We start from the raw sequence: 22,740 nt of genomic DNA, 5'->3' as shown, positions 1-22,740 counted from the left end.
TTTCCACTGCTCCACAGTCCAATGGCTAGCTTTACACCACTCCAGCCGACGATTGGCAATTGTGCATGATGATGCCAAGAGTGTGCAAAGCTGTCATCAAGGCAAAGTGTGGCTACTTTGAAGAATGTAAAATATAAAGAAATGTTTGATTTTAACACTGTTTGGGTTACTACATGAATCCGCATGTGTTATTTCATAGGTGTGATGTCTTAACTATTATTCTACAATGTAGAAAATAGTAAAAATAAAGAAAAACCCTTGAAGGAGTAGGTGTGTCCAAACTTTTGACTGGTACTGTATATGTGTATAAAACAATATAATTCAGCACACAATAACAAAATAAACATATTTAATAAAAGCAATCACATTCAACTACATAGAGGTCCTCAATCAATAATGTAAACTGCCTGAGTGGCACCAGTACATCTAACTGCAGTGAACTCTGCAGATTGTTCCACAAATTAGGGGCAAAAAAAAACAAAACGCAGATTTTCTCAAATCTGTGGAGACTGGAGGGATCTCTAGTGTTATCCATTCCTGTCAACGGGTTTGGTAACTTCTGATTCTTAACATAATTAAGTTACATTTGAAGGGAGTTTCTGTAAAATTGCTTTGTAAATAAATGAGAATGCAGCTCTCTTCTTAAAGACAGAGAGATCCATCATACATTTTTATACAGACTACAATGATGAGTCCTAAAATTGTCCTTTGTGATAAAATGTATTGCGTAATGGTTGACTAGGTGTCAACGCAAATGATACAGGTGGCAATTTCATTAATTGTTCAGCAAACTTATGGCTTGGGGGTAGAAGCTGTTAAGGAGCCTTTTGGATCTAGACTTGGCGCTCCGGTACCGCTTGCCGTGCGGTAGCATCGAGACATTTACAAATAGTACATAGTGCTGCCTAAAACAAACTGCAACCATGTACTATCTGTTTTTGTCATTTATGCATTTATGTGAATTTGGGAAATCTACTATAGGTTAAGTTTACTTACGTTGTGTAGCCTAATTTTATAGTGTGAATGAATGTTTTGTTGTCAATGCTTAGCTACCTGATCTATTAAAATTAGATAATTGAACAAGAAAACATATTATATTTTTTGAGAATAAAGAAAGTGCCAGAACTGTCAAGAATAACTTTTGTGTCCGTTTCTCTTTATTCTCTTTACTGGCCGACTCAGATTAAGTGAGAGACCTGTAGTGGAAAATTACATAATTAGTCATGCTATCCCGTGTTTTACTGCTTAAAGAATAGTCTCTTGTTATATGCTAGTGTTTTATCTAATCTGATACAAACTTCTTTGGGTGACTTTGTCACAACACTGGGCGTATAGCTATGATCAGTCAGGTGAGTCCGCAGCATGTGACATCCCTTGGGTTTACTATCTTTCTTAATTTCATCTGTCACATTATTATGTAGTTTACGGTAGTCCCCCAGTCATGTGGTGTTTGTTTACAAGAACACAACGAGAAGAGACCGGAACCTTGTGAGTCAGTTGCTGTTGTGCAGCATGCGCCATATAATTACAGTATGGAATTCACAACTAAATGTTTGCCAGCTAGATGTCTTATAACTATTGTGTTAACCATCTACAATGTGCTAAATGCTCTGCAGTTGTGCATTTGCTTTGCTAATTTAGTAGCTAGTTAGCTAAGTGGTTATCTTCTTCCAAAATCAAACATTCGTTAGGTAACAGCAGATAATCCCCTCCTGGATAATATTCGTTTTGTTCGTGCAACAAACTGTAAGTAGCGTTTTTGAGTTACCTGTATAGTTTAGGTCAGAAACTGTACAAATTGTTCGCAATGCGTTCATTAGCATTTGCTAGTGCTCTCTTTGAGGATTCATTAGTACTTGTTAGCATTCTGCTAACTGACGTTTTTTGGGGATTGAATATTTGTACTTTTTGTATAAATACCTGTAGTCAACTTGTGCACCGGGTAATAGATAAAATACATCGCTTTCATAATTTCGCCTGTTAGATGTTTTTCATAATGAAGAGTTTTCATTATGAAGCTTACGGGTACTAGTTTCGCAAAACAACGGTTTGAACTAGTCACGTGTGTTTGTTTACAATTAAGCACAATTACCAAAATGTCTGCTTCGTGAGGTGAGCCTCCTGCACCTCAATTTAAGTGAGGTGACCAACTTGTATGAAATTCACTACTAATGTTTGGACGAGTACTGGCCACCCCTGTAATCTAGCTCCTCTCTAGGTTTCTTCCTAGCTTCCTGCCTTCTAGGGAGTTTTTCCTAGCCACTGTCCTTTCTACATTTGCACTGATTGCTCTTTGGGGTTTTAGTCTGGGTTTCTGTAAAGCACTTTGTGGCAACTGCTGATGTTAAAATGTTTAACATTTGCAACATTGTTTCAATATTGAAATTCGATATTTATTTATTTATTTTACCGTTATTTTACCAGGTAAGTTGACTGAGAACACGTTCTCATTTGCAGCAACGACCTGGGGAATAGTTACAGGGGAGAGGAGGGGGATGAATGAGCCAATTATAAACTGGGGATTATTAGGCGACCGTGATGGTTGAGGGCCAGATTGGGAATTTAGCCAGGACACCGGGGTTAACACCCCTACTCTTACGATAAGTGCCATGGGATCTTTAATGACCTCAGAGAGTCAGGACACCCGTTTAACGTCCCATCCGAAAGACGGCACCCTACACAGAGCAGTGTCCCCAATCACTGCCCTGGGGCATTGGGATCTTTGTTTAGACCAGAGGAAAGAGTGCCTCCTACTGGCCCTCCAACACCACTTCCAGCAGCACCTGGTCTCCCATCCAGGGACTGACCAGGACCAACCCTGCTTAGCTTATGCACTATCCTATTGATTATTAACGTGTAAGGAGAGTCTGACATCTTGTCTCAGCCAGTCAAAATCTTTATCGATATATACAAAGAAATGTCCATTTAAAAACAGGTCAAATGAAATTAAAAGCAGTTACTTTGCTGTTATTCTAGCTGCATGGTTTGATGTGACTGTTAATTGTAGTTGGCTAGCTAGCAAGCAAGGGGTAATAGTGTTGCATGGCAACGGAACATTTAGAACTGATGGATTCTATTAAAATGTAACATGTTTCAAGTTAAACTGTAGTTAGTGTGTATCCTGTTTAGTGAATGACTACTGTGAGTATTAATGGAGTTTAGGACATGAAACTGTATTAATGGAGTTTAGGACATGAAACTGTGTGGATGCTCATTTAGAAATGTTGACCCAATCAGAGAAGAGGAAATTGCCTAGGATCAGAGAGCAGGGTCAGGCCCAGAACAGAAGATGGACGGGTTGTGATTCTGACATCTGGCTAAACAAAGAGAGGACCATGGACATTCCACAGGGGAAAAGAGGGCAACTCATTGGGGCCATAAAATGTATAGCTGGGGAGGTGACGCCTATAAGGGAAGAGTATAAAATGTGTTGTGAGCTTTCGAAATGCATGCACTCGGCTGACTGTATCCTTGGTATTAAACACTCTCTTAAACTTCTCTTGAGCTTTTGATCTCAATTCCTTATTGCAAAAAGGTTGCAATTGCATTTTTATTTTTAACACTATCAAAGCTAAAAATACACCTACAAATACACACAGGAGAGAGTCTGTATCCCTGCTCTGACTGTGGGAAGAGCTGCAAAATATCAAGGGATCTGACAGTTCATAATTCAACACTGGAGAGAAGCCCTACTCCTGTTCTGACTGTGGGAGAGTTTCTCTCAGCAGAGCAACTTAAAAGGACACCGACATATATAAATGTGAGAATCCTCATCTGTTCTCTGACTAGCTAAGATTAAAATCATTCCATCATTTAATTCTCAATAAATCGTAGCACAATTTACTGTAATCCTATTCTTTCTCACTGTGAGAGAACTGTTCAGAGGAAAGGGAGTGTTATAGAATGTTAGCCTCTCTTTACTTTACTGATCACCTATTCACCTGGTCAGTTTTGGTGTGTTTTGTTCGTTTCTACTGTAAAGATATTAAGATGACCTTGGATTTGCCCTTAGGGTTGAATATCTTCTGTGAGACGTCTCACAATGTAGTCTGATGGTTGACTGGGTGGTACTGCTTCCCTCTGCAGTTTTCTGTGGTAATGAGCTGGCAGACACTACATGTATCAGATAGAGATGGTGTGATGATCAGTTTTCACCATTAGTTGGGAGGGAGACAATTTTTACTACAGCCTGTACATCAATAAAAAAAAATGTTTATTACATTTTATTTTAAAACTAGATTAGTTATTTTAGTCATTGATGATGAATATGTTTGGACAGCTCCATTGAAGCCAGCTTAATTGATCTTCCAATGAAAAATAAAGTTTGTACATGAATTTGTACTGGTCAAACTCTAATTCTCTTGTATAATGAATTACAAAAAAAAAACATATTTTAAGTGAAATATTTAGTGTTTATCTGAAGCTGAACAAGACAGGAAGTTGAAATGAGCATCACAAAGCTAAACCTATTCTCTAACATGTTTTGTCAGCATAAGCAGCTGTGAGACCTTTAATTTAACTTTAATTTAATTAGGCAAGTCAGTTAAGACTCATTACGTCCAGCTGTTTTTATCCACACAAGATGGTTAAATGGAAATCTATTTTCTATTTCAACTTTTTCAAAATGGTGACAAAAAATATCTCTATTGGAAACATAGCTAATTTCACAAGATTGGAAAGTACTACAGCAGAGTACAGGGAAAAAAAGTAAAGTTTAAATCAGTACAGTATAGTACAACAGTACAGAGCATAGTACAGTATAAAGTATTGTATTTTACTTTACTCTAATGTACTCCATTAGGGCTGGGCGATATGGACAAAAAAATCATACAGCTTTATCTTGAGTTTTTAAACTTCTAGGCGATTCACCATATATATCTCAACGTAGTTTTTCTCTAAATAAGCGATGTAAAATTAAAGTTTGAATACACTGCATTTCAAACAGTCAGCAATAATCTAATGAATTCAGGGTTTGTGAAGTTATACCTAAGCTAAATATAAGCCATCCACAACCATAACACCCACTAATAATTTATTATTTTATCAAAATAGTTTAACCTGCTTTTTTGTTGTTGCAATAATCACTGATCTGGCTTTCAATTCTGTCTATGAAAATGACCCTTTGTTAAAAATGGACTAACTTATTGTAGCAGGCATTATTAGCCTATAGAAAATGAACACCGGTCTGTCTCATCAACAATCTCTCAAGCCCACGTGCTAGTGATTAGCCAGCTAATTTTTATATTTCAAGTTTAGTCAACTTGGATCTATTTGTTAGATAACAAGGTAGAACAGTTGAATTGTTATGAACACACCATTCTGTCTCCAACTGTTTGAAAAGCTTGTTAGCCTGTCCACTTTATTCAGATGTTAAAATCAAGTGGCCTACCTTATTTCTCAGAATGAGAACGAGTTGCCAATACTTTTATATAATTGTGTTTTATGCTTATTGCACATTTATAAAACAGACTAGAGAGCTATTATAATAGTATTTGTCTAAAATACTGCTAGCAGTACTAATACTAGCATTCATGAATTCATGAAATCTACTGTAGGTTATGTGCACTTACGTTGTGTACTTTAAGGTGTGCACTTTGTCTAATGGGAAATATCACTTGGTTTGTTGTCAATGTTTAGCGACCTGATGTAATATATTTTTTGAGAATAAAGTGCCATAACTGTCAAAACTAACTTTTGTGTCCGTTTCTCTTTATTACTACTGGCCGACTCAGGTCAAGTCTGAGGCCGGTAACATCAACAGTGAGGACAAACCCAGTCTGCCTCTCTCCTTCCACACAGAGTCCAAACCTACAGTCACTGGGTCCTGATTGTGACAGTGGAGCCCAGTTTGCACTGCAGGATCCAGAGATGGCATCAGTGAAGCTGGAAGACTGCAGTCAAACACTGGAGCTGAATGTCATCATTAAAGATGAAGAAGAGGAGGAGAAGATTGGGAAATCTGTTATTCATGGTAAGAGCAGATTCTATCTATCTGTAAATTAGACCTCCTTAAGTTATGAACCAGTCTATTGATAGGTTGAATTCTGTAATTCTGACAACACATCCCTGAGCAACTGGGCTGTCTGGAGTGATCAGAGAGGAGACTAAAGAAGTGAAGTAGACAAACTGCCAGTGTTTTGAAGTTCTATGAAATGAGTCTGTGTAGTTATTAAACCTTGTAATAGTGAGAGAAGGATGAAAATACTAATAATTTTCATCCTTTTTGCCTTTGACTGTTAAAAAGCTTTTAGGACTGAGACCCCTTTTAGTCAACTGGTAGATTGTTTGGTCGATAGATAGGCTGTTGGTCAACCAAGCTTTTTTTAGTCAAGCAGTGGCAAAAATACATACAGTATATATAAAAAAATGTATGGCACACAAGCCATCTTTCTGATTCACAGCTGTCTGAGTGGACTAGTCCATTGTCTGTCTACTATCACCAGTAGTACATTTAGCCTACTGTTATTTCCCATCATTTCTAATCTACAATGTTTGTTTGGTTACGGTAATGCATTCAATATATTATTATTACAGTCTTACCATTGTCATTGTAGGAGTGGACACATTGTTTGCAGAGCACACAACCTAGGCTACACTTGTGAGAAAAGTTTTGGTGTATTTCATTCCATTTAGGAGTTGTCAATTTATTCATTGTGTTTTGTTTAGTGTGCTCCTGTCAATGTTGAGTAAGGACACACACCTGATTACTCATTGAAGTAGTCCTATAGGCTAGCTGGCCTCTGTGTAAATGAAGGCCTATAAATGTGCCCATTTGGGGATCTGATACTATTTCTGATTGTCTTCACTCACCGTCACTGTGGTGTTTCTCAAATATAAAAATGTTCAGCTCAAACAGCAAGTATGTGAAGTCTGTTTCTACATCCATTGAGAATGATAATAGTTCCTCTATGTAGCCTATTTGAAAATATCTAGCTCTCTCTCTTTTGATAACCACCAAAACTGTCATGCTCTGATCCGGTGGAAACGTCATAAAACAGGCCTACCTAATGACTTCTTATCCTTTGTGCAAAATATCCCTACAGCTGTCTGTCTGTCTGTCTGGAGCTCGCTGTCATGGGAAACTGAGGGCCCAAAATATTTTATACAATGTTGCAAGTTTGCTAGCACAGGCCAGACCAAATTAATAGTTGATACAATGTTTCAAGTTTCTTGCAGACAGGCCATGTGTAGCCAATTTGATTCATATGATATTTATTTCATCAGGATATTTTCTACCTGCAGGCTGCGATTGTTTTTATTTGTTGGCTTTATGTAAGCTAGTTTTGGCAATTATTTTAGATTATAATTTTGATTAACCACGTGACATTGATTTGAGATAAATAGACTTTATATATAAATATCTGTGCACGCGGACGACTGATGTCCTGTTCAGTTTGAGAACCTGAAGATGAGGAAAACTAGAGCTAGGGCTATAATTGGTTTGAATGAAAACAAGGTTTCATTGCACATAGTTATTGACCTCACAATAAGCCATATTCAAGTAATTTACATAACTTACATTACTATGAAGCGGTAGACGCGGAGATGAACAACGCTACATTAGCAGCTAATTAGCATTTCATTTTTGAGGGGCATTGAAGAGTTTGAATGTAAAATGTTGCAACTGTGGTAGGGATCATATTCCCGAATTCCCAGAGTGCCCTGTTAGGGTGAAAGAGGTTGAGGTGTCAAGGATCAGGACTGTTCAGCAAATCTGCCATGTGGAGGCAGTGAAGAGGGGCAAGGAGCCACAGTTCTGAAGAAGATATGGTGGTGGATGCAACGCAACCAGTTGCAAATGTTGTACGTCAATCAAGTGATCTGGATACACTTATTGTGAAGAAAATGCTTCGTGATCAAGACAAAGGAGATGATTGTGGACTACAGGAAAAAGAGGACTGAGCACGCCCCCATTCTCATCGACGGGGCTGCAGTGGTGCAGGTTGAGAGCTTCAAGTTCCTTGGTGTCCATATCACCAACAAACTAACATGGTCCAAGCACACCAAAACAGCCATGAAGCAGGCATGACAAAACCTATTGCATCATTGCCTGTTATGGCAATGCTCGGCCTCCGACCGCAAGGCACTACAGAGGGTAGTGCGAACGGCCCAGTACATCACTGGGGCCAAGCTTCCTGGACATAATTATATCTACAGCTGAGAAGTTTTTGGGCCTCCAAGACTTCACAGACTACTGTCGCCAGAAAATGTTCCAGCCTTAGAGGATCCTTCTGAGCCTGTGTAGGAACCTGATTAGAACAGAAAAGCAGGCTGATTTTAGTTTGTATTATTTATTTTTTATACTGTATGTACTGAACAAAAATATAAACGCGACATGTAAAGTGTCCCATGTTTCATCCCATAAATGTTCCATACACACACAAAGCTTATTTCTCTCAAATGTTGTGCACAAATTTGTTTACATCCCTATTAGTGAGCATTTCTCCTTTGCCAAGATAATCCGCCCACCTGACAGGTGTGGCATATCAAGAAGCTGATTAAATTGCATGATCATCATTACACAGGTGCACCTTGTGCTGGGGACAAGAGTAGCTGAGAAGGTGCTGCCTTTGTAACGGATATGAAATGGCTAGCTAGTTAGCGGGTACGCGCTCGTAGCGTTTCAATCAGTTACGTCACTTGCTCTGAAACCTAGAAGTAGTGTTGCCCCTTGCTCTGCAAGGGCCGCGGCTTTTGTGGAGCGATGGGTAACGACGCTTCGTGGGTGACTGTTGTTGATGTGTGCAGAAGGTCCCTGGTTCGCGCCCGTGTCGGGGCAAGGGGACGGTTGAAGTTATACTGTTACATCTTGGCAGCAGCTAATGGGGATCCCTAACAAATATAAAACGAAAATGCCACTAAAATGTGCAGTTATGTCACACAACCCAATGCAACAGATGTCTCAAGTTTTGAGAGAGCATGCAATTGGCATGCTGACTGCAGGATTGTGCACCATAACTGCTACCAGATAATTTAATGTTCATTTCTCTACCATAGGCCGCCTCCAAGTTGTTTTTGAGAATTTAGCGGTATGCCCAACAAGCCTCTCAATTGCAGACCACGTGTAGGGTGTTGTGTCGGGAGCGGTTTGCTGTTGTCTACAAAGTACTCCATGCTAGCATCGGGTTATGGTATGGGAGACAACGAACGCAATTGCATTTTATCAATGGTAATTTGAATGCACAGAGATACCATGACAAGATCCCGAGGCCCATCGTCCTGCCATTCATCCACAGAAGGATCTGTACACAATCCCTGGAAGTTGAAAATGTCCCAATTCTTCCATGGTCTGCATACTCACGAGACATGTCCCCCATTGAGCCTGTTTGGGGAGGTCTGGATCGACGTGTATCACAGCTTGTTCCAGTTCCTGCCAATATATAGCAACTTGGCAATGAGGAATAGGCCCAGAAGCGGCCCTCTTCCGGTGGGCCGGAACTGATTGACTCGGCCCGGTATCAGAATTAATGACTGCCAAGAATCGGCCCAAGTACATCAGGCTGTTTCCATCTACCGGAATTGAGCCAGCTTTGCTGGCATCTTACCAGAATCCCCCCAGATGCGGCCAGATGCAAATTGAAATAAATGTATAAAAAATTACCAGACAGTAATTTTAAATATTACTATTATACATTGTATGCATACAAATTATACCCCTCCACCCCCAAAAAATAACGTCAGAGGAAATGCTGTATGGGACAAGGACATCCTGGCCTTCCAAACCCTCCCCTAACTCAGATGACGCTGGGCCAATCGTGCGTCGCCACATGGGTCTCCTGGTCACGGCCGGCACTGGCATCGAACTAGCATCTGTAGCAATGCAGTTCGCACTGCGACTGCTGCGTTAATGTTTATCAGCTGCCATGTACAAAGTATCAAAATAATAAAATACAACTTAAACCGGACTCTAAAATAATTTAATTTAAATGTTAATTGAATTTTTTTTAAATCACGGAAACAATGAAAAAATATGGACAAATAAATAATGAAATGTTAATTATATACAGACGCCCGTTTAATCATCTGCCAGAGAGTAGCCCCAATCGTCCCGAGACCCAAGTAATACATTTGGGAGCAGCAGCAGCTACCCCCTTCTCATGTAACAGGGTAAGGCCAGCCCAAGGATCCCGCAATGCACGGACGGTGTTAGTGGGGGAACAGGAAGTTCCCGACAGGCGCGCACCATTCTTCAGAATAAAAAAGCGCCAGAACTGTGCAGTCAAGAAGGTATCTTTTGTGCCAGTTTCCTTTTATTACTACAGGTACATAATAGCACGTTTACATTTTCTAATTTCGAAAAAACATGTCATTCCATGCTAGGTAACAAATCCATTAAATTATTATCACGTTTGGTAAAGGTTTGATGTGATATTTGTGTCAAACCGAGTGAAGAACGTGGTGACGTTATACTATTTTACAAGTCACGTAACTAGAGACGTTGGGTTTGTCTTAGTGGATGTACATATTCTGCTCATGTTAATTTTCATAAAGAATCCATTTATTTGAGATTTCTGAGCTGCATGTTATCGGTTTTGTGTAAAATTCACACGCTGGTAAAATGGCGGCGCCGCCTCGGACTGGGTCAACGGACTAAAGTGCAGGCAGTGTGGGTGCAGACCATTTTACGGTTGCGCTACTGTTTTGAAGCTGAATGTAATGCTTATTGGTTTTCTACATGTGTACTAATATTCAGACACATGTAGTTGTTTCTATCTTTATCTATACATTTGAGTATGGTGTGAACGGAAATACTACTGGTTTTTGATTGAAACAACGAAGACGCGGTTCTTCAGGAAAATAATACATAGTGCTGCCTGAAACAAACTAACCTTGTACTTCATGGTTTTTGAGTCATTTTATGTGAATTTAGGAAATCTATATATTAAGTGATCTTAACGTTGTGTGTCCGTTGTGTTTTAATGTTAATGCAATAATGTTTTGTTGTCAATACTCACCTACCTGATCTATTGAAATGAGATCCGTTCTTGACTTGGACAAGAGTTCACCTCAAATTTCTCCTGTTTGAGCTCATGTTCCTCTTTATAGAATATTAGCTCAACAGTATTGTGGAGCTCCTGCACCTAAATATAAACAGTACCAGCACCTATTTCAGTCCAAGTCAAGCACTGAATTAGATAATTGAACAAAAAGAAATATAATATATTTTTAGAGAATAAAGAAGGTGCCAGAACTGGCAAGAAAATAACTTTTGTGTCTGTTTCTCTTCTACTACTTGCCGACTCAGGTATGAGGCCGGTAACATCAACAGTGAGGACAAACCCAGCCCTCCTCTCTCCTTCTGCACCGAGTCCAAACCTACAGTCACTGGGTCCTGATTGTGACAGTGGAGCCCAGTTTGCACTGCAGGATCCAGAGATGGCATCAGTGAAGCTGGAAGACTGCAGTCAAACACTGGAGCTGAATGTCAACATTAAAGATGAAGAAGAGGAGGAGAAGATTGGAAAATCTCATGGTAAGAGCAGGTTCTAAGTTTGTGTTTTTCGTTCCAACTTCCCACTGTGTATGAAAAGTTGCAGTAGAACTGTTTCATGATGAACTGTTTCAATGAGAAGGTAGAAGTGCCCACTATTTATAGACTATAGAATTAGAATAATCATTCTATTTCCATGATTCCAAAAGATCACCTTGGTGTTTTGATCTAAATTGCAATTGCAACATTTGGTTAAAAATAAGCACTAGTATCTTTGCCCAGTGTGTAAATTATCTCAAATGAGTGCAGGAAATTATTTTAGGTTGAAGTTGAATTGAACACTATAAAACAATCAGAATGGAGAAAGTCCCATTGAACATTTTTTTGAATATAAGTGTTGCCACCCTAGGGTCACGCACCACTCATAAAGCAAATGTAGACCTTTTATTAATCAAAAACATAAAATACCGCCAAAAATGTGAAAATACCATGTTGTGATATTTTGCCCACATCGCCCAGCCCTGTGTCAGGGCGAAAACCAAGCCATGAGGTCGAAGAAATTGTCCGTAGAGGTCCATGGAAGGAAAAATTCACGAGCTGGTAAAATGGCGGCGCCCACTATGCTTCAACGGACTTCGGTGCAGGCAGTGTGGGTGCAGCAGAGACAATTTTAAGGTCGCACTACTGTTTTGAAGCTAAATGTAATGATTATCAGTTTCTACATGTGTAAAATATTGACACATTCAGTTTCTGTCTATAAACGATACTATGGTGTGAACGGAAATACAATTGTTTTTTGATTGGAATAATACCGTGAAGAGGGTTAAGGAAAATAGTACATGGTGCTGGCAAAAACTAACTGTAAACTTGTACTAAATGGTTTTTGAGTCTTGTATGCATTTATCTACTACATGTTAAGTATTAGCTCAAAAGTATTGTGGGGCTCCTGCACCTAAATATAAACAGTACCAGCACCCACAATGAGTATGGGCAACTATTTCAGTCCAAGTCAACCACTGAATTAGATAATTGAACAAGAACAAATATAATATATTTAATAGAGAATAAAGAAAGTGCCAGAACTATCAAGAGAATAACTTTTGCGTCCGTTTCTCCTCTACTACTTGCCAACTCAGGTATGAGGCCGGTAACATCAACAGAGAGGACAAACCCAGCCTGCCTCTCTCCTTCCACACTGAGTCCAAACCTACAGTCACTGGGTCCTGATTGTGACAGTGGAGCCCAGTTTGCACTGCAGGATCCAGAGATGGCATCAGTGAAGCTGGAGGACTGCAGTCAAACACTGGAGCTAAATGCCAACATTAAAGATGAAGAAGGGGAGGAGAAGATTGGGAAATCTGTTAATCATGGTAAGAGCAGGGTTCTATCTAACTAAGTTTGTTTTTCATTCCAACTTCTCACTGTGTATGAAAAGTTGCAGTAGAACTGTTTCATGATGAACTGTTTCCATGAGAAGGTAGATGTTATTTCATGGTACTGAGACTTGTATGGTTTGACACCAGTATTGCCAGCATTTGTTTTATTAACTGGGCTATCTGGAGTGTTCAGAGTAGATTGATGAAGTGAAGTAGACAAACTGACAGTGTTTTAAAGTTATATGAAATGAGTCTGTGTAGTTTCTAACCCTTGTGGTAGTGAGTGGAGGATGATATGGGTCATAATTTTCTTGATTTATGAGATACTGTTAGAATAGTTTTATTCTCCTTTTGTATTGCACAGCCTACTTCTGTGAATACGTACAGGTAGCCTAGTGGTTAGAGCATTGGGACAGTAACCGAAAGGTTGCTGGATCGAATCCCCGAAGACAAGGTAATAATCTGTTCTGCCTCTGAGCAAGGCAGTTAACCCACTGTTCCCCGGGCGCCGAAGACGTGGATGTCGATTATGGCAGCCCTCCGCACCTCTCTGATTCGGAAGACACATTTCAGTTGAATGCATTCAGTTGTACAACTGACGCGGTATCCCCTCTCCCATTTGGAAAGTTTTTAGACCCCTTGACCTTTTCCACGTTTTGTTATGTTACAGCCTTATTCTAAAATTGATTAAATAAACAATGTTCCTTATCAATCTACACACAATGACCCATAATGACAAAGCAAATACAGGTTTTTAAAAATATTTTCACATTTATATAAAACAAACAAATACCTTATTTACATAGGTATTCAGACTTTTTGCTATGATACTCGACATTGAGCTCATGTGAATCCTGTTTCCGTTTCTCAACTTTGAGATGTTTTTTATATATATGCACATTATCGAACAAAACATAAATGTATTGTGTAACATGATGTTATATGACTCATCTGATGAAGAATTTCAAAGGTTAGTGATTAATTCTATCTCTATTTGGGGGTTTTGTGCAAGCTACCTGTGCTGTGAAAGAAATGTGTGTGCTTTTTTGTATTTGGTGGTGAGCTAACATAAATATACGTGGTGTTTTCGCTGTAAAACATTTAAAAAATCGGACATGTTGGCTGGATTCACAAGATGTTTATCTTTCATTTGCTGTATTGGACTTGTTAATGTGTGAAAGTTAAATATTTCAAAAAAATATTTTTGAATTTCGCGCGCTGCCTTTTCAGTGGAATGTGGGGGGGGGGCTTCCGCTAGCGGAACCCCGGGGCTAGACAGGTTAAGATCAGATGTTTCATAGATTACAACATTTGCAGAATGTCGGCCAAAATCCATCTCGTTCCATCTTCTCCCACTGCTAAGCGGATGCTTCATATTTATACATCTTTTGAAATATCTGTCTCATTGTTCTACCTGTGGCTGCACTGTGGAAGTGCAGGAAGTTCAGGGCAGGCACACAACATTCTTCAGTATAAAGAAACGCCAGAACTGTTGTGAAGAAGATAACCTTTTTGTCCGTTTCCATGTATTACTACAGGTATGTAATGGCACGTTTAAACTGTCTAATATCGAAAGAACATGTCATACCATGCTAGGAAACATCCATTAACCTTTCACTAGTCACCAACCCGGATCCGGGAGCACCCCCCACCCGCCCCCCACTGAGTAGCATAGCTAGCATAGCGTCACAAGTAAATTGTAGCATCTAAATATCATTAAATCACAAGTTCAAGACACCAAATGAAAGATACAGATCTTGTGAATCCAGGCATCATTTCTGATTTTTAAAATGTTTTACAGGGAAGACACTATGTAAATCTATTAGCTAACCACGTTAGCAAAAGACACCATTTTTTTTACTCCAACAGTTTTTTCCTGCGTCAGTAGCTATCACTAATTCGACTAAATAAAGATATATATAGCCACTAACCAAGAAACAACTTCATAAGGTGACAGTCTGATAGCATATTTATGGTATAGCATAGGTTTTTTCTTTTTTAAATGTGCATTTCTCAGGTATAAATCACAGTCCTACATTGCAGCTGCAATCTGAAATAGTGCCGAAGCAGCCAGAATAATTACAGAGACCAACGTCATATAACTAATTACTCATCTTAAAACATTTCAGAAAAAATACACAGCGTACAGATATTGAAAGCCCAACATCTGGTGAATCCAAACAATGTTTCAGATTTATTCAATGTTTTATAGCGAAAACAAAATGTAGCGCTAAATTAGCATAGCCACGCCAGCCAGAACCAGCTGGGCGCCCACGACCAGTTCACATGCACGACAGATATATGAAATAACATCGTAAATTGGGTCTTACTTTTGCTGATCTTTCATCAGAATGTTGATCAAGGTGTCCTTAGTCCAGATGAGTCGTTCTTTCCATTCAGAATGGTACCTTTCCCACTTCATTTAGCATTGGTACTGGTCGAGTGGCACGGATCTCTCAAACGAAAATAAAATCAGAGAACGGAACACCGCAAAACTCCCGAAAAAATTCAAATAATCTGATTAAACTATATCCTCTTATGGCTCAAATATCAGCAGTGAGTATCAGCAGTGAGTAACCTGGAAAGAGGTGGCCATTTCAAACGGCCTCGTACTCAATTCTTGCTCGTACAATATGCATATTATTATTACTATTTGGATAGAAAACACTGTCTAGTTTCTAAAACAGGTTTAATTATTTCTCTAAGTGAAGCATAACTCTTTTTACAGCCCATTTTCTATCTGGAAGTGACTTTTCCAAGAAGCTGTCTCTCTTCAAGATACTCTCTATAAAAGGCCTTGGCACTTAGGACTGTACAAACACGTCACACGCCTTCCCCTGGGTGTCAAGCGGAAGTGAGAGAAGAAATTAGTTGATTATCTCTGTCAGGGACTGAAAAGAACATCTTGGAGTCAGAAGTGCGCACTTAATTTTTTTTTTCTGGGCGCGAAGTAGGAACTGGACTGCGCTCCTGGAAAACCCTCGTTATAGGTGAATATGACCTCCAGCTTCGATTTTTTTTGATACATGTCACAATATCATCCTAAAGTATGTTTTTTCAATATACTTTAATTATATTATTGAAATTTATTCTGGACTTTAGACGTGATGCGACGCAAGAATTTTGTCAAGACGGAGAGGTTAGCACGGCATGGCCAGTGTGCCATGCTAATTCAAGAGGGACATCGTTCGTTCTGGGTCCAAATGAAGACGGATCTGAACAAAGGACCCTTTGGAGAACATTCTGATGGAAAATCAACAAAGATAAGGACCCAATTTGGGATGCTTTTTCATATATCTGTCGAACTGTGCTATCGCTAGCGTTTGACTAGAATCAATGCTGCTGTGTGTTAGCTATTGTAGTAAGCTAATATAACGATATATTGTGTTTTCGCTGTAAAACACTTGATAAATCGGAAATATTGTCTGTATTCACAAGATCTTTCTCTTTCATTAGCTATCCACCATATATTTTTCTGAAATGTTTTCTGATGTGTAATTAGTAGTTGACGTTGGTGTCTGTATTTTCTCTGGCTACTGCCATGCGATTTCTGACTGTAGCTTTGATGGTGGCTAAGATGGTAGCAGTAATGTAAAACTGATTTATAGCTAAAATATGCAAATTCTTCAAACAAAACATAGATTTATTGTGTAACATGTTATAGGACTGTCATCTGAGGGAGTTTTTTCTAGGTTATTTAGGTTGGTTCTAGGTTATTTAGGTTGGTTCTAGGTTAGTTTGGTTAGCTTTGTGCATGCTACTTGCATGCTACCGTTGCTGTGAAAAATGTCTGTCTGTCTTTTGTATTTGGTGGTGAGCTAACATAAATATATGTGGTGTTTTCGCTGTAAAACATTTTAAAAATCTGAAATATTGGCTTTATTCACAAGATCTTTGTCTTTCATTAGCTATCCACCATATATTTCTCTGAAATGTTTTCTGATGTGTAATTAGTAGTTGACGTTGGTGTCTGTATTTTCTCTGGCTACTCCCGTGCGATTTCTGACTGTAGCTATGATGGTAGCATGAATGTAAAACTGATTTATAGCTAAAATATGCAATTTTTTTGAACAAAACAGATTTATTGTGTAACATGTTATAGGACTGTCATCTGAGGTAGTTTTTTCTAGGTTATTTAGGTTGGTTTTAGGTTAGTTAGGTTGGCTTGTGCATGCTACTTCATCCTACTTGTGCTGTGAAAAATGTCTGTCCTCTTTTTTATTTGGTGGTGAGCTAACATAAATATATGTGGTGTTTTCTCTGTAAAACATTTAAAAAATCGGACATGTTGGCTGGATTGACAAGATGTTTATCTTTCAAATGCTGTATTGGACTTGTTAATGTGTGAAAGTTAAATATTTTAAAAAAAATAGATTTTGAATTTCGCGCCATGCACTTGAGCTGGATGTTGTCAGAGGTGTCCCGGTATCGGGCTTGCAGCCCTAACAGGATATTGAAAAAACATACATTACGATGATATGGTCACATGTATCAAACAAAATTCGAGACGGAGATAGTTTTCATCCGTAATGGACGCACAACAGAAGGCAATCGCACCTCCAAGTCGCGCGATTCAGAGAACCGGAAGTGGGCGGTCACGCCAAGGAAATAGGTCTTATTTCACGTCAGAACAAGATAAACACAAAATTTCTCCTCTGACGTCCTCTTGACACCCAGAGGATGGCGTATGAAGTGTGTTTCGGGTCATACGTGGCATGACCATATATAGGCAGAGCGTTGAAGCAAGCATAGACATCTTGCATTCTACTTCCTGGTCAGGGAAAGTGCTGTCAAATGACTTCTGTTTCACTCAGAGACAAAATTGAAACGGTTTTAGAAACTAGAGATTGTTTTCTATCCAATAGTATCATTAATATGCATATAGTAAGAGCAATAATTGAATAAGAGGCAGTTTAATTTGGAGAGGCAAAATGTCGAAGTTGAAAAAAAAAAAACTGTATTCTCAAGAAGTTAACTTCTTATTGCTGCAGGGGCAGTATTGAGTAGATTGGATGAAAAGGTACCCAGTCCCAGTTGCTAATATATGCATATTATTATTAGTATTGGATAGAAAACACTCCGAAGTTTCTAAAACAGTTTGAATGATGTCTGTGAGTATAACAGAACTCATATGGCAGGCAAAAACCTGAGAAAGAAATCCCCTTTGAGCCTGGTTCCTCTCTGTTTCTTCCAAGGTTCCTGCTTTCTAGGGAGTTTTTCGTGGCCACTGTGCTTCTGCATCTGCATTGCTTGCTCTTTGGGGATTTCGGTTGGTTTCTGTAAAGGACTTTGTTACAACTTATGTAAAAAGAGCTTCATAAAATACATTTGATTGACATGTATATCACACCAATTGACTGGTTGTTCTGATATTGTTCACACAGGAGACCATGTTGAGACATTCTCTACATCCAGAGAGCATCAGCAGGAAGATCACAGAGCAAAGAGGTCTTACCACTGCTCACATTGTGAGGAGATTTTCCCATTTCTATCAAAGCTAAAAATACACCTAAAAATACACACAGGAGAAAAGCTTTACTCCTGCTCTGAATGTGGAAAATGCTTCAAAACATCAACTGCGCTAAAAGTTCATCATAGAACACACAGAGGAGAGAAGCATTTCTCCCGCTCTGACTGTGGAAAGAGTTTCTCTGAACTGGGTAAATTTAAACAACATGAACGTATACACACAGGAGAGAAGCCTTACTCCTGCTCTGACTGTGGAAAGAGTTTCTCTCGACCAAGCCACCTAAAACAACATGAACGTATACACACAGGAGAGAAGCCTTACTCCTGCTCTGACTGTGGAAGGAGTTTCTCTCACCTGGGCCACCTAAAACGTCATGTACGTATACACACTGGAGAGAAGCCTTACTCCTGCTCTAAATGTGGAAAATGCTTCACAACATCAACTGGGCTAAAAGTTCATCAGAGAACACACACAGGAGAGAAGCCTTACTCCTGCTCTGACTGTGGAAAGAGTTTCTCTCAACTGGGCACCTTAAAACAACATGAACGTATACACACAGGAGAGAAGCCTTACTCCTGCTCTAAATGTGGAAAATGCTTCACAACATCAACTGGGCTAAAAGTTCATCAGAGAACACACACAGGAGAGAAGCCTTACTCCTGCTCTGACTGTGGGGCGAGTTTCTCTGAACTGGGCAACTTAAAACGACATGAACATATACACACAGGAGAGAAGCCTTACTCCTGCTCTGACTGTGGAAGGAGTTTCTCTCAACTGGGCCACCTAAAAACACATGAACGTTTACACACAGGAGAGAAGCCTTACTCCTGCTCTGACTGTGGAAGGAGTTTCTCTCGCCTGGGTACCTTAAAGAACCATGAACGTATACACACAGGAGAGAAGCCTTACTCCTGCTCTGACTGTGGGGCGAGTTTCTCTCGACTGGACACCTTAAAAAAACATGAACGTATACACACAGGATAGAAGCCTTACTTCTGCTCTGACTGTGGCAAGAGTTTCTTTCAACTGGGTAACTTAAAACAATATGAACGTATACACAAAAGAGAGAAGCCTTACTCCTTTTCTGACTGTAGGGCAAGTTTCTCTCGTCCGGACACCTTAAAACGATCTGAACATATACACACACTGGAGAAGCCTTACTCCTGCTCTGACTGTGGAAAGAGTTTCTCTTAAATGTGCCATTTAAAAAGACACCAAGGGAAACACAAGAGAGGAGCCTTACCACTGATCTGACTGTAGAAAATGTTAAAACACCAGCTGAGCTTAAAGGTCATTAGAGAAAAGACAAAGGAGAGAAGCCTTACTTCTGCTCTCAATGTGGCAATAGTTTTTCCCGATTGGGCAATGTAAAAACACACTAACGGATAGACACTTGAGAGAAGCCTTATCACTGCACTGACTGTGAGAAGAGATTCTACAGATTGGGACATTTAAAAAAGACACCAATGTTTACATAAAGGAGAGAAGCCTCATCAGTTCTCTGACCAGCTAAGATTAGACACTCCACTTAATTCTCATGTCATTAAATAATTGGCAACGTTGAATTGGATCAAATGAAGAAAGTGTAGAACACTATTGTAATCCTATAGTTTCTCACTGTGAGAGAACAATGCAGAGGAAAGGGAGTGTTATAGAATGTTAGCCACTTGTCAGTTTTGGTGAGTTTTGTTAGCTTCTACTGTAAAGATATTGAGATTACCTTGAATTTGCTTTTAGGGTTGAATATCATCTGTGGGGCGTCTCACAATGGATTCTGATGGGTGACTGGGTGGTACTGATTCCCTCTGCAGTTTTCTGTGGGAATGAGCTGGTAGACACAACATACACTGATTTTGCAAAACATTAAGGACACCTACTCTTTTCATGACATAGACTGACCAGCTGAACCCAGGTGAAAACTATAATCCTTAATGATGTAGTTGTTGTTGTATTTATTTTGGATCCCCATTAGCTTTCAGTAGAAAACAAGATGTTGCAGTGGGCTAAGGAATGAAAACACTGGAGAATTTAAAAAACATTGCCTGGTCTGATGAATCGCTGTTCCTGCTGTTTCACGCTGATGGGAGGAAACCACGAGTACAACATTGCATGCTGGTGGTGGTGGTGGTATGATGGTGTGTTTTCATGCCACATATTGGGCCCCTTGATAAAAGTGGAGCAACGTTTGTGTAAAGATCATTGCCAATCAGGTGCATCCCTTCATGGTGGCAGTGTATCCATCTGCAAATAGATTTTTTTCAGCAGGATTATGCCACAAGGCTTGTCCAGAACTGATTCTAAGAACATGACAGGGAATTCAGCTTAATGCAGTGGCCTGAATTGGATCAAATGAAGAAAGTGTAGAACACTATTGTAATCCTATAGTTTCTCACTGTGAGAGAACTGTGCAGAGGAAAGGGAGCGTTATAGAATGTTAGCCTCTCTTTACTGATCAGTGTGCACCTTGTCAGTTTTGGTGTGAGAGAGAATAAAGTAGACGGCACACGTCAAACGTTTGATTTATGACCCTATGTCCGGATGACGTGTGCATGCCCATATTTGGGCATCCAATCAGGACATCCTGGCGGGAAGTGATCACGTGGTTATGCCCAGATATGGGCTTCCTGTTCCTATTCTCATGCCTTAGTGAGTGAGACAATATTTATATAATGCCTTTAAAGTTGTCATGATGATTGATGTCTAGGGACCTCTTTGAACTGGGGAGATGAACATTTCGAAGAGTATGAACCCCCACCCCCTATTTTATTGCCCTTAGGGTTGTTGTCTATGAAACACGAATGTCCTGGGGTATTGGGGTTGGCAGACACCTTATACATAAAACCCAGAACAAGACATGCGGCCCCAGAACACTAAACAAGATTTTTAAAATCAGCATGGATTTTGTGATCAGTGGCAAAGCAGTGATGACTGTAACAACGGAAGCAGGACCTCGGTTGAAACATAGAGAAAGGGCCAAGTATCAAGCCACAATATACGATGCGCCAAAAAAGCGGTTTCTAAGTGTGTATAGAACCCAAATACCGCCTGCAACTGCGCTGAAAGGTCAAGTGCTGATGTCTAATGGACATCAATGGGGGTATCGGTTTGATTACCTGGCCTGTAGAGTGAACCTCTATACGGTAGCCGAAGGAGAAGAATATACAGACCAGACTTTAGGAGTGGACTACGGGCTTGAAGACTGGATGGTTTTTCGCAAGGGTGTGTCCCGAACTGAGCCTTATCACCAAGGGGTATAGCTTGTTCACGGGCTACGAGACCCGTTGGGAAGGTGCCCCTGACTCCTCAGGAAGAATATTTCACAGGGTGAAAATACAAAGAAAGAATGGACTTCCATGTGGCTACGTGGAGTTCTATATCAGCAACGAGGAAACCCGCAACCAAAACATTCGTGATGGTGGCCTGACTGGGGATTTTAGGTTGCGCATGCTTATTCCTTTTAAAATTTGGGATCTAATGGAATTGAAAATGTTACAGCTGTTGGACGCTCTCTTTGTACAGAGCCAACAGCGGCAGAGCATTGTTCATGTAAAGAAGTGCATAATATATACGAATCCTGAGGATTATGATTCAAAGGAGCCCCAAGAAGGTACATCCTCAGAAGGGACAGCCTCCGAAGAAAACTAAGTACGCGGCTGCGTTAACTTCTACTTGGTCACAATCCCGGATCAGGGAGCACCCTCATCAGTAAAAAAGCTGACTAGCATAGCCTAGCATAGCGCCACAAGTAAATACTAGCATCTAAATATCATGAAATCACAAGTCCAAGACACCAGATGAAAGATACACATCTTGTGAATCCAGCCATCATTTCCGATTTTTAAAATGTTTTACAGCGAAAACACTATGTATTTCTATTAGCTAACCACGATAGCAAAAGACCCAACCGCATATTTTCACCATTTTTTTACTGCATAGGTAGCTATCACAAATTCGACCAAATAAAGATATAGATAGTCACTAACCAAGAAACAACTTCATCAGATGACAGTCTTATAACAGATTTATTGTATAGCATATGTTTTATTCGAACAATGTGCATATTTCAGGTATAAATCATAGTTTTACATTGCAGCCACCATCACAAATCTCACCAAAGCAGCTAGAATAACTACAGAAACCAACGTGAAATACCTAAATACTCATCATAAAACATTTCTTAAAAATCCATGGTGTACAGCAAATGAAAGACAAACATCTTGTGAATTCAGCCAATATTTCAGATTTTTAAGTGTTTTACAGCGAAAACACAATATAGCATTATATTAGCTTGCTACAATAGCCAACCACATAACAGCATTTATTCAACGCAATGGTAGAGATCGCGACAAAAACCAGCAAAAGATATTAATTATTTCACTAACCTTCATAAACTTCATCAGATGACAGTCCTATAACATCATATTACACAATACATATATGGTTTGTTCGAAAATGTGCATATT

The 22,740-nt window shown here is 39.6% G+C and overlaps 1 pseudogene; it reads left to right on the top strand.

The window, feature by feature from the left end:
- The first annotated feature begins 12,411 nt into the window (after positions 1–12,411).
- LOC120033494 lies at positions 12,412–20,610 on the top strand (annotated as a pseudogene).
- The last annotated feature ends 2,130 nt before the right edge of the window (positions 20,611–22,740 follow it).

The sequence above is a fragment of the Salvelinus namaycush genome, chromosome 40 (genome assembly GCF_016432855.1).
Source record: "Salvelinus namaycush isolate Seneca chromosome 40, SaNama_1.0, whole genome shotgun sequence".
NCBI classification, from domain to species: domain Eukaryota; kingdom Metazoa; phylum Chordata; class Actinopteri; order Salmoniformes; family Salmonidae; genus Salvelinus; species Salvelinus namaycush.
This window is presented reverse-complemented; position numbering and strand designations above follow the sequence as displayed.